Consider the following 14,115-nt stretch of genomic DNA (forward strand, 5'->3'; position numbering starts at 1 on the left):
CGTCAAGTCTGTATATTGTCACCCTGGTTACTTAACTTATATGCAGAGTACATCATGAGAAACGCTGGACTGGAAGAAACACAAGCTGGAATCAAGATTGTGGGGAGAAATATCAATAACCTCAGATATGCAGATGACACCACCCTTATGGCAGAAAGTGAAGAGGAACTAAAAAGCCTCTTGATGAAAGTGAAAGTGGAGAGTGAAAAAGTTGGCTTAAAGCTCAACATTCAGAAAACGAAGATCATGGCATCTGGTCCCATCACTTCATGGGAAATAGATGGGGAAACAGTGGAAACAGTGTCAGACTTTATTTTTTGGGTCTCCAATATCACTGCAGATGGTGATTGCAGCCATGAAATTAAAAGACGCTTACTCCTTGGAAGGAAAGTTATGACCAACCTAGATAGCATATTCAAAAGCAGAGACATTACTTTACCAACAAAGGTCCATCTAGTCAAGGCTATGATTTTTCCAGTGGTCATGTATGGATGTGAGAGTTGGACTGTGAAGAAAGCTGTGTGCCGAAGAATTGATGCTTTTGAACTGTGGTGTTGGAGAAGACTCTTGAGAGTCCCTTGGACTGCAAGGAGATCCAGCCAGCCCATTCTGAAGGAGATCAGCCCTGGGATTTTTTGGGAGGGAATGATGCTGAAGCTGAAACTCCAGTACTTTGGCCACCTCATGCAAAGAGCTGACTCATTGGAAAAGACTGATGCTGGGAGGGATTGGGGGCAGAAGGAGAAGGGGACGACAGAGGATGAGATGGCTGGATGGCATCACTGACTCGATGGACTTGAGTCTGGGTGAACTCCGGGAGTTGTGATGGACAGGGAGGCCTGGCGTGCTGTGATTCATGGGGTCGCAAAGAGTCAGACACGATGGAGCAACTGGACTGAACTGAACTGAACTGAACTGAAAGTTAAATAGAAACCTGAAAACCATAAAGTAGACCTAAATTGATCTTATAGATATGAAAGCTGTCACGTCAGTTGACAAAAACAGTGGATAGAATAGATGACAGATTAAACAGGGAAGCTGGTGTAAACTGTGCACTTGAAGAGGTGGCAGTAGAATGTGTCCAGAATGAAGCACTAAGTCCATCAATATATACAAAGTATGACACACCATGATATATTGAGTTTTGTCCCCCAACCCCCAAGAATGCAGGATTGGTTAAACATTTGAAAATCATTCTGTGTAGTTCATCTTACTAAAGAACTAAATAGGTACTGAAGCTGAGCTCCAATATTTAGACCAATTGATGTGAAGAAGTGACTCATTAGAAAATGCCTTGATCCAGTGAAAGATTGAATGTAGAAAGAGAAGGGGATGACAAATGCTGAGATGGTTGGATGGCACCAGCCATGGACATGCATTTTAGTAACTCTGGAAGTTGGTAATATATTGGGAAGCCTGGCATGCTGCAGTCCCTGGGATCGTAAAGAATTGGACATGACTGAGAGACTGAACAGAAATGAACAAAAAGAACTAAAAATGAAAAGCTGTAGGGTCATCACAATAAATGCAGAAAAATAATTTGATAAAGTCTAACATCTTCCTCTATTGGGAAGATCTGCTGGAGAAGGGATAGGCTACCCTCTCCAGTATTCCTGGTCTTCCCTGGTGGCTCATATGGTAAAGAATCTGCCTGCCATGCGGGAGATCTGGGTTCAATTCCTGGACTGGGAAGATCCTCTGGTGGAGGCATGGCAACCCACTCTAGTATTCTTGCCTGGAGAATCCCCATGGACAGAGGAGCCTGGCGGGCTACAGTCCATGGGGTCACAAAGAGTTTGACATGACTAAGTGACTGAGCACATTGTGTATAAAAACTCTCAGCAAACTAGAAACAGAAAACCTCCTCAAACTGATGAAGATAATAAACAGTATAACTAACATCACACTTACCAGGGACCAGGCTTGATCACTCAAGAGATTTTGTGCAGCAGAGTTTTATTAAAGTGGGAGAGAACAGAGAAATCTTCTGACATAGACATCAGAAGGGGGACAAAGAGTGCCCCACTGCTACTCTTAGAAAAGGGAGTTATATACTTTTTCAATTGGTTATTACAATAAATCAAAAGAATGTCTCAAGGATGTAAAAGATCTTACTGGATCCACTCACACAATTTACATTTTAAGATGACAGGATTAGAACTAACAATAGAAAGATCTTACCAGACACACTCCCACAGTATACAAGTTTTAAGATAACAAGATTAGTCAGAAGGTTTTTGTTAAGGAGAAACATATCCTTGAGCAAGATACAAAGCAATGCAGAAAAAAAAAAAGTTTGTCCTTTTCTCCTCCTTGAGAGCCTCAGACTCCTTTCTACTTCTCGAGGGCCCTGGGCCTCTTTCTCCTCCTTGGGGATCCTGGACTTCTTATCAACCTACCTAGGAATTGACTCTCTCATTCCCCCCTTTTCTTTTAGGAGAATTATTTTACCAAGGGAGAGGGGCATTGTTTTCATTCCATAATTACTTCCTGCTGCTGAGGGGCATTGTCCCTAAATTTTTGAAGCAACATATTCTTCTAACCCTCATATTGAGGATCTCTGATTCAGGGGTCCCAAATAATAGTTGAAGGAGGCTGTAGCACTCATAGGAACTTGAACAACCATTTGTAACTTAGAAGCTTTCAAACGGTTAGAAACAAATCCCGTTATACAGTTACAGATGTAAGGTGAAATAGTCATTAAACCAAGTTAAAATATAATCAAAATTAAAAGTTACATTATGTCCATAGTTACATCAGTCCATCTTAGGACTGTTAGATGTCATCAGATCAAGAAGAGACGTCACATTTGATTGGTGTTGGTGAAGGTATATGCAGAGTTGAAGAAAGTCCTTCCCTTGAAGCAGAGAAACCCTCCATGTGAAACCTTTAATTGATGATGAGGGGAGCACTCCGAAGACCCAGCAATTAGACCAATTATGGAATGCAGCATAAGAATGAGCCTACGACAGGAAGGCATTGTCTTGAATGTCAAATGGCAGACTCAGGACTTTTGGAGTCAGCAGATGCAGGCCCACATAGATTATCAGGTCTATTTGAAAAGTAAAAGGTGAATGCATAGAGGATAAAGACATGAAATAACATTGTTTTAGTTTTGGTCAGGGTGCCAGCTTTTAACTCAAGTGTGGTGCACCCAGGAATCAATTCCTGGCACCTTGACAGCTGTGGGAGAAGAAAGAATAAACTGGTAAGGGCCTTCCCAGAGGGCCTTAAAAGATTGCCCTCCAGATCCCAATGTTTTTATCAGGACCTTGGTGCCTGTCTCAAACAGCAGCTTGTTTGACTCAAAGGCTGGGTCAGGAGTTAGCCTCCTGGGAATGTCTATTGAAAAGCTAAAAGTTTAGTCACATAGTTAATTTCAAGGCTTCAGGATCTATGAAGGATCTATGATATCTATGACAATATCTGTGCACAAAAACGGTCTACCATAGAGACAATCCCTTCTTAGGAACAGTTCAAGCCCTTGTTAGAGCTATGGGTAAAACTTTAAACCAACTGTCTTGTGTTTCCTGAGTTAGCTTACACAGATGCCTCTTAATAATGTCATTAGCCTTTTCAACCCTTTCTGAAGATTGGGGTCTCCAGAAACAGTGTAAGTGATATTTTATTCCTAGAGCTTTTGACACCCCTTGAGTTACAGTAACTTTAAAGAAAGAGCATTGTTGCTCTGAACTTTAGAGTTTAAGATCCCATTCATGAGAAGTCAGTACAGTAAGATTTTGTCCATTAGTAAACTTATGAGCTTTAGGCATTAGCAAAACAATAGCAGCGATTTCCCTTAAGAAATGTGGCCATAGCCTTTTTTCACTAAAACTAAACTCCGATCCTGTGGGCAAGCTCAAAGTTGGAGCCTGCAAGTGAGCAGTTTGAAGAGTCTTAAAAGCCTTTTGAGTCTTGGGGGACCAAACCAGCTTGTTGGTTTGGCCCTGCTGAGTTTCAGTTATAAGTTTATATAAAAGCCAGGCAAGTTCCCCATAACCCAGAATCCAAATGCAGCAATAGCCTGTGATCCCCAAAATCCTCTCAATTGTCTTAAAGTCATATTTGGCTTGTTTAGGAATTTCAGACAATAAAGTATAAGGATTAGGCACCTATTATTTGTATATCTTGAGCAAGTCTTCATTTATCATTTGACTTTTTCACACCCAAAATAGGAGTGTTGGATGGATTATTACAGGAAATTAATAGCCCCTGTTCCTTTAAATTTTAAATGATGGATTTTAACCCTTAACCTCAGGATTTAATGGATACTGCTTTTGATGTGAAAATAGGTGAGGGTCATTGAGCTTGATAATGATAGACACAGCATTTTGTGTTCTACCCAGTTTTTCCATCAGTCCACACTCTAGGATTTACATTTTGTTCAATTAAGGGGAGAGAAAGAGCAGGCTCCATATTCATGAAAACAGAGGCCTGGACCTTGCTCAGTGTATCCCTCCCCAGAAGGGGTGAGGTAGACTCTGGCATGATTAGAAACTCAAGAAAGTAGTACAGAGTCCTAGTTGCAGCTTAAAGGACAACTAAAATAATAACATTTGACTCATCCAGACAGTCCCATTATAGTAGTGGATTGGAAAGAAAGCAGACAAGGGGCTTCAGTGAGCACAGAGAAAGTTACTCCAGTGTCCAAAAGAAATTGACTGATTGGTACCCCCTCCACAGTAATTAAAACCCAGGGTTCCTCAAGTGTAATTAGGATGGGAGGTTGTTGTGGGGACCCTGGGGCACCTTCAGTCCCAATTGTCTTGAGAGTCTGACCCCTGGGGCCTACACCTTGGAGGGCAGTCTCTTCTCCAATATGGTCCTTTGCAGACCAGACAAGGAGCTGGGGCATCTTAGATGCCTGAAGGCAATCCCACTTGAGATGCCCATCCTTTCCACAGTAATAACAAGTCCATCCCTTTTCACCTGGCTTCCTCTGGATATTTTTCCTCAGGCTGTTTCAGAGCAGGTCAAACAGCCATTGTTGGGGCTTCAGTCTATTGCCTGGTTATTTATTTATTTATTTATTTTTTGGCTCTTATTTTCCTCCTCATATTCTCTACCATAATATAGTATCTGAGCTAGCTGCAACAGTTTTTCTAAAGACTGATTTGGTCTGATGCCTGTTTTAGTAGCTTACAGCAGATATCTGGAGCCGACTGAGTGAGAAATCTATCTTTCAAGATTATTTTTCCCTCTGACTTTCAGAATCAACGTCAGTAAACTTATGGAGAGCCTCCCATAGTCTATATAGGAATTTACCAGGAGTTTCCTTCTTTCCCTGTTCTATGTCAGCCAATTTAGCATAGTTTAAAGTCTTAGCACGTGCTTGCTTAGGTCCTTCAAGAATACATCCAGCAAACCGGCTCTGTTATTGAAACTGTTTGGCTCCCAGTAAGAAGGAGGGCTATTTCATGTTCCCTTTTTTCCTTGCCTCACGCTTAAGTCATTCATCTCCAAAAGCATTTCAGTTAGTTCAGTCACTCAGTCGTGTCTGACTTTTTGTGACCCCATGGAATGCAGCACACCAGGCTTCCCTGTCCATCACCAACACCAAAAAGAGTAGCTTCCCCTAAAACTTGAGTTTTTGAGTCAGGAATCAGCGTCTGCCCCAAGGCATACATTACATTTCTCCAAGAAAGGTCATAAAGTAAAATTAGTTCCATAAAGGCTTCTATGAACTTTTCTGGATCCTCTAGATAGTGTTGACCACAATTGGTACTCCTTGCATTTCTACCAAGACCGAGGCAACCCCTCCTGAAAGGGTGCCCCTATTCTCAGCCTGTTCAGTTGGGAACCCCAAATACAGGGTCAAAGTAAGAGGACAGGAGGCAGCTGCTGTAGGTTTCATACTCAAATCTGTACCCTTAGGACATAAGTCTGGCATGTCTTGCAGAGAGATAAAGAGCAACACATATGGCACTTCTATCCATTTCTCTTGTTTTCTACAGAACCGATCTAATTGTAAAACAGTATTATAATTAAGAGACCCTTCAGCTGGCCAGTGTTTCCCGTCTCACAAAGGATATTGTGGCCATTCAGTATCACAGAATATCAGGCATGTCTTTTTAAGTTCGGAGGATCAAACTTGTCCCAGTTTTTTAAAAATACTTTTTAAAGGATTGGTTCTGGAACTTGTAGCTCCCGTCTGTAAGAGAGAAAAAAGTGGCATCCACAGCCATGGCTTCTTTCCACTGGAGGTGTCCCTCTCTGCTTTAGATGGGGGGTGTAGACAGACTTTCCACCAAAGCTTTCCTTCCCTGGCCAGACTTAGTCTTTCCCTAACCGACGCAGGCACCTTACTCATCCCTCCTGGTTCTACCACTGAGGAAGGGTGGAGATGCATCAAGGTAGACCTGATGGCATCCCAGATTGATTTTCAGTTCCTTACCACCACGACCTTTGTTTAATTTGCCCTTTTCTTCTGATGCCACTCAGGTTGGCACAGAGTAGATTTCCAGAATGTTTCCCAAGCTAGGACTACTAGGGGAAGCATCCATCTTACATGTGCCCATGCACATTCCTGAGTACCGTCCTGACCATAGTAGAAGTGGTGAGTCATAAAGGGGTGAACAACAACCAAGATGTCCCTTATGAGTGTCACCACAGCAGTATATATGAGGTCAGCCAGTGAGGAAAAAGTGATTTTTGTCCTCAAGTTACTAGGGTCAATGCTTCCAGTTCATTTCCACAGCTTTCACAAAAGAAATATCTAAAAAGTTGAGACAGAGGCCATTCAAGAGCTTTCTCTGGTCTGTTAAGAGCTAGCACTACCAAAGGAAGAAGCCCACTGCACTTCCAATCTAACCAGGTCCTGCAGTTCCCTATCTGTGTCCTCAAAAACCTCATGGTTACCAGCGATGCTTGTATCCACACAGATCAGAAGCACAGCCATGACAAAGACTCACTTTTAGGTTGCTGGCCCTTGAAGCAGGCAGCCAAGAGATGGACCTCTAGCCTGAGAGACGTTCCTGGAGCTAGAGCCCCGCCTCACTCCCAAACGTGCTCTTGTAACTTTTGGCTCCTAGCAAGGCTAGGCACTTCTATACAAGGGGTCTAAGTAAAAGTATACAGTAACTTCATGGATCACAAGTCCCTTGGAAGTCTATGATCTGACAGAGTAGGTTAGTAGTTCTAATTCCCCACGCAATTATGAAATGGTCAAACAGACCAGGAAAAGGTGATCAAGAAAATAAAGTTTGGACCACACACTTTGCCCATTTCTGGCCACTCCCTTCACAGGGACCTTGGGTGTCTCTTGGCATTGGCAGGTCCATATAAACCCCTGACAAGGCTCCCCTTTTGGGGGCTGCCTTCAGTCATTACAAGGCACCTCAAAACCGCAGAACAGGACTCATCAATTGCTTCACGCGGGGCATGTCATTCATTCACACAAGCACACCAAAGAGTTAGTAAAGTAAAGCAGAAAACGTATATACTGAGAAATCAGGGAGGCTAGAGCTCTGAACGTTCTTACCTTGTCCTGAAGATCCCAGACGAGCCCCCAAGAAGATAGATTATGGAGAGTGATGTCAGATTCGTGATCTCCAAAGAAGAAGATTTAGCTTTAGGTCCAGGGACCAGACTTGACCACTCAAGAGCTTCTGTGTAACAGAGTTTTATTAAAGTGCAAGAGGACAGAGAGAGCTTCTGACATAGACATCAGAAGGGAGACAAAGAGTGCCCCACTCGCTACTCTTAGAAAAGGGAGTTATATACTTTTTCAATTGGTTATTACAATAAATCAAAAGGATGTCTCAAGATTGTAAAGATCTAGACCCACTCTCACAATTTACATTTTAAGATGATAGGATTAAAACTAACAATAGAAAGATCTTACCAGACCCACTCCTGCAGTATACAAGTTTTAAGATAACAAGGTTAGTCAGAAGGTTCTTGTTTAAGAGAAACATATCCTTGAGCAGGATACATTGTTATATTAACTAAGACAAAGCAATGTAGAAAAAAATGTTTGTCCTTTTCTCTTCCTTGAGAACCTGGATCCCTTTTTCCTCCTTGGGGACCCTGAACTTCTTATCAACCTTCCTAGGAATTGACTCTCTAAGTAGAAGACTGAGTGCTTTTCTTCTAAGATCAAAATAACAAAAAGGTGTCCACTCTCATTGTACTGAATTTCTGTCCCTGAAATCATATTAGAAAATGTATGAGAAGTTATCCAGTTTGGAAAAAAATTAAACCGTTTTTATTTGCAGGCGACATCAGTGTAGAATACCCAATGAAATCTACAACAACAACAAATAACAAAAACTAAGAAGTAATTTAAGCAATGTTGCAAGATATACAGTTGATATATGAAATCCAATTAATTATTTTCTATATAGTAGGATAGACAATTGAAAATTAAAATAAAATAGTAACATTAACAATAACATTTAAGTATGAAAAACTTAAGAATCTGGTAAAATATATGAAAGGCAACAATGCAAAAAAATGGACAAAAGATTTGGACAGGAAATTCACTAAATAAAGATATACAGATGACAACTAAGCACTGCACACCAAGATGATGGCTCTAGTGAGAACAGACAAGAACAAGTGTGATGAAGATGTGAAAAAATTTGAACTTTCATACACCATTTATGGGAATACAAAATAGTATAGCCCTGGTGGAAAACACTTTGGAAGTTGCTTAAAAAGTTAAACATTGGGTTACTATATGACCCAGCAATCCCACTCCTAGGTATACACCAAAAAGAATGAAAAAAATGTTTATCCAAGGACTTGAACGTGAATGTTTATAACAGTCCTCTTTCTAATAGTCAAAAAGTTGAAGCAACTCAAATGTCCACCAACTGGTGATCAAATAAATAAAACGTGCAATGTAATATTATTTGACCATAAAATGAACGGAGCTCTGATACATGCTATAACGTGCTATACCTCTGAAATGATTGTGTTAATTAAAAGAAGCCAGGCACAAAAGGCTGCATATTGCATTATTCTGTTCATATAAATGAATATGTCCAAGATTAGGTAATTCTCTAAAGACAGAAAATAGAGTAGTGGATGTGAAGGGCCAGATGAAAGGAGAAATGGAAAATGTCTGCCAACTGTATAGCGTTTCCCACTGGAGTGATGAAAATATTCTAGAATATGGTAGCGGTTATGGTTATGTAACCTATGCATAAATTACAAATCAATGAATTGTACATTTTAACTGGTAAATTCATGGTACATGGACAACATGTCAATAAATAAAAAGCTAAAAAATCTCACTAAACTTGACTTCTATGTCCAGGAAAATTACCCTTCAAAAATAAAGGAGAAATAGATATTGTTATATGAACAAAAAATAAGACAATTTACTCTTAACAGTTATCTTGTCTGTAAGAAATGTTAAAATAAGTTATTTCCACCGGATAAGATGATATTAAACAGAAACTATGAGTTAAGAAAGAAAAAGTGTCATAAAATAAATAAATAAATGAAAGTAAAATAAAATGAAGCATTTTTCTTATTCTTAATTGGTAAAAGATAAATGCTTGTTTGGGCTTCTCCATTTTTACTTTTCACTGATTATGAATCTTCATAATTAAAGTCAGTTTCCTGTACACAACATATATTTTGGCTCAGCAGTAAAGAATCCACCTGCAATGTAGGGGCTGTAGCATACTTGAGCTCCATCTCTGTGTCAGGAAGATCCTCTGGAGGAAAGCATGGCAACCCACTCCAGTATTCTTGCCTAGAGCGTCCCACAGACAGAAGAGCCTGGAGGACTACAATCCATAGGGTCACAAAGAGTTGGACATGGTTGAAGTGTCTTAATGCGCATGCACAAATGTTCGTTTAAAGCAATTACAGCATCAATTGTTTATAACAAATGAATAAGTATATGGCTGCAATATCACAAAACAAAGAATGAAGGAACTAAGAATACTCCACTAATTTTATGAGAATTGATATAATGTCATTTGAGGGTTCAGTTCAGTTGTTCAGTCGTGTCCAACTCTTTGAGACCCCATGGACTGCAGGATGCCAGGCCTCCCTGTTCCTCACCACTCCCGGAGTTTACTCAAACTCATGTCCATTGAGTCAGTGATGCCATCCAACCATTTCATCCTCTGTGGTCCCCTTCTCCTTCTGCCTTCAATCTTTTCCAGCATCAGGGTCTTTTCAAAGAAGTCAGTTCTTTGCATCAGGTGGCCAAAGTATTAGTGTTTCAGCTTTAGCATCAGTCCTTCCACTGAATATTCAGGACTGATTTCCTTTAGGATGGACTGGTTGGATCTCCTTGCAGCCCAAGGGATTCTCAAGAGTCTTTTCCAACACCACAGTTCAAAACCATCAGTTCTTCAGCACTCAGCTTTCTTTATAGTCCAACTCTCACATCTGTACATGACTACTGGAAAAACCATAGCTTTGACTAGACAGACCTTTGCTGGCAAAGTAATGTCTCTACTTTTTAATATACTGTTTAGGTTGGTCATAACTTTCCTTTCAAGGAGTAAGCGTCTTTTAAGTTCATGGCTGCAGTCACCATCTGCAGTGATTTTGGAGCCCAAAAATATAAAGTCTGACACTGTTTCCACTGTTTCCCCATCTATTTCCCATGAAGTGATGGGACCAGATGCCATGATCTTCGTTTTCTGAATGTTGAGCTTTAAGCCAACTTTTTCACTCTCCTCTTTCACTTTCATCAAGAGGCTTTTTAGTTCCTCTTCACTTTCTGCCATAAGGGTGGTGTCCTCTGCATATCTGAGGTTATTGATATTTCTCCCAGCAATCTTGATTCCAGTTTGTGTTTCATCCAGCCCAGCTGATATACTCTACATATAAGTATAGTGCATATATGTAAAGCACATCTACATATAAGTACAGTACATATATGTATAGTACACCTACATACATGATTTACTCTACATATAAGTTAAATAAGCAAGGTGCCAATATACTGTGTTGACATACTCCTTTTCTTATATGGAACCAGTCTGTTGTTCCATGTCCAGTCTATTGTTCCAATTGAGGGTGGGCATATATTATTTTAAAATGTATATTGTAAGTCATATTTTAACACTAAAATTTTAAAAAAATGAAATACATGTTTTTTTAATCAGAAAAGGATCTAAACTATAATCATAAAAAATGTTCAATTAAAATAGGAGAAACAAGAAAGAGACAGAAAGAATCAAAGAAAAAATTGAAAGTAATGAATAGAAAGCAGTCACAAAGATGATAGATCATTAATTACTCTAAATGTGAATTCTCTACCTATACCAGTCCAAGGCAGAGATTGTCAGAATGGATAGGACACAACAATAGCAACAACAAAACACAAAACCAAAGTACATGCTGTGTACAAGAAACCCACTTTAATTATGAAGATTCATAGTCAGTGAAAAGTAAAGATGGAGAAAACAACATCATGCCAACACTAATCAAAAGAAAGCTGGAGGGCTATCTTAAATTTAGACAAAGCATACTTCAAAATAAAAAAGATTAACAGGGGATAATGAGGGACATTATATAATGGTAAACAAGTTACTTTTACAAAGACACATAGCAGTCCTTAACATTTATGTACCTAACAACAGAGCATCAAAATCCATGAAGCAAAATGATAGAACTTGAAGGAGAAATAGTCCACCATTACAGTTGGAGATTTCAACTCCTGTGTCATTAATTGATAGATCCAGCAAGCAGAAAATCAATAAAGATATGGATGGCCTGAAGGGTACTATCAATCAACTTGATCTAAGTGACATTTATAGCATAATCCATCCAACAACAGAATAGACATTCTTCGGAGGTTCACATGAAACATTCACCAAGGCAGACTACATTCTAGGTCATAAAACATACCTTAAGAAATCTAAAAGAATAGAAATCATACAAAGTATATTCTCTGACAAAACTGTAATTAAACTACAAATCAATAAAAGAAAGAGGGCTGGAAAATCCCCATGTTTGGAAATTAAAATACACACTTCTAAATAAACCATGGGGCAAAGAACAAGTCTCAACATATTGAACTAAATGAGAATGAAAATACAACCTATCAAACTTTGTGATAGAGTTAAAATAATATTTAGAGGGACATTTATAGAATTACATGCAAATATTAGAAAAGAAGAATGATCTAAAATTAATAACCCATTTCTATTTTAAGAAATAAAGAAAGAGGCTCTTAGGGACTGCGGTCTGCACATCGCTGGAGGCCTGGCCCACCTTGCAGATCGCTGTGGAGAATGGCTTTGTGCACAGCTGGGAGAAGGCTGAATGGCTGGGGAGTGCAGTGGAGGAGTACTTCTTCCACAATGCTGACTTGGAGCTAGATGAGGTGAAGGACTTCCTCAGGGAGCTAATGAAAAATGAGTTTAATACAGTTGTGGGGGGTGGGAGTCTGCCCCAGGTGAGTCAGCAGCTACAGACCATGTTCCACCACTTCCAGAGGAGTGATAGGGCTGCTCTGAAGGTGATGGCCTCTCTCATCACGCAAAGAAAGTGTAAGGTCAGAGTCAATGGACTGACTACAGCCAGAGAGACTGATGAGGATGATGGTGCAAATAGCATGAAGGAGATGGAGATTGCAGCTATGAAATATGGGGCAGCTACAGATGGGATCTGCCCACAGCCTGAACACTTTGGTCCAGACTCCCAGACTATTAAGGAAGAGGATAAAGTGGAGGATGGCCAGACCAGAGAAAGAAATGAGTAGGGCTGGAAATGGTCTGGGTCCTTGTTTGCTTGGGACTTGTTTGTAGGGTTTTTGTTGGAGGGTTGCAGACCTCTGTACTGGTTATCTCATCTCCATTCTCACCCCATTCCCTCATCCAGCTTCTTCCAGGGGGGCAGAAGAATCCAAGGGTCCTTGGTCTTGGGGTTATCTGAGTGATAAGATCTGGTTTCCTAGCAAAGTGTCTCTTGGGTGCAATTAGTGTGAAGAAGGAGGGATGAGTGCTATGGCAGTGACTGGGGGAGAAGCTAATAACTGGTAGGCAGGGGAATAGTAGGCAGGGGAATGTGTGAAAGGAGAGGACCAGAAGGAGAACCAGTGTTCCTGCTGGGTAAGGCATGGTGAGATGAGCTTGCAAATGGAAGAGAGATTAGTTGAAGATGCAAACCAAAGTAGTTGTGGCACCTCTCCCTCTCCCCTCCTCCCAATCCCCCACCCTCACACAGAGCAGCTCTATGCTCCTGCCCAGAAATTGGAACCTCCCAGGAATGTTCCCTTCCTGCAGCCCAGTATCCAGATCTGGGTTCCTTTAGGATGTCTAAGTCCTTGCCTAGGTAGTGGCCTCAAGGTCCCTTGGCTTTGTTTTGTCTCCTCCAACCTGTTTTCAAATGCCTCATCCCATCAAAGTCCAGGGCTGAGACTTAAGACCTCAATAAATAATGCCTTATTGTATTTAAAAAAAAGAAATAGGGAAAGAACAACAAATTAAACTAAAGTAAGCAGAAGAAAGGGAATAATAAAAAAATAAGTCAGAAATCCATGAAATTGAAAACAGAAAAATATTAGGGAAAATCAAGAATGCTAAAAGGTGCTTCTTTGAAAAGGTGAATAAAATTGATAATTTTCTAGTCAGTCTAATGAATACAAGTAAGAGAGACCCAAATTACCAATATCAGGAATTTTAAAAAAGTTCATCAGTACTGACCCCATGGATATTAAAAAGATAGTACAGGAAAGCTGTGAACAACTGTACAGCCACACAAAGTTAATAACTTAGATAAAATGAACCAATTTTTTGGAAGGCACAAATTATGAATATTAACTCAATGAGAAACAGATAACCTGAAAGTATTATATTCATTAAAATAAATTGAATTAGTACTTGAAAACCTTCCAAAAATAAAGAACACCTGGTCCAGATGGTTATCCTTGTATGTTCTGTCAAAAACTTGAGGAAGACTTAATACCAATTTGACAATATCTCTTCCAGAAAATAAAAGAGGGAACACTTCACAATGCATCTTATGAGGTAAGCATTGCCCTAATATCAAAATAATAAGACATTTCAAGATAAGAAAACCATATACTACCATTTCTCATGAACATAGATGTAAAAATTCTCAATAAAATACTAGCAAATTGAATCCAACAATACATAAAGAGATTGTAATGGATTGTAACTAAGTGGAGTTCATTCC

At 39.9% G+C, this 14,115-nt stretch overlaps 1 pseudogene; it reads left to right on the forward strand.

The window, feature by feature from the left end:
• The window catches only part of LOC113888171, a 90,644-nt pseudogene extending 77,965 nt beyond the window's left edge, over positions 1-12,679 (forward strand).
• The last annotated feature ends 1,436 nt before the right edge of the window (positions 12,680-14,115 follow it).

Source organism: Bos indicus x Bos taurus, chromosome X, assembly GCF_003369695.1.
Source record: "Bos indicus x Bos taurus breed Angus x Brahman F1 hybrid chromosome X, Bos_hybrid_MaternalHap_v2.0, whole genome shotgun sequence".
Classification (NCBI taxonomy): Eukaryota; Metazoa; Chordata; class Mammalia; order Artiodactyla; family Bovidae; genus Bos; species Bos indicus x Bos taurus.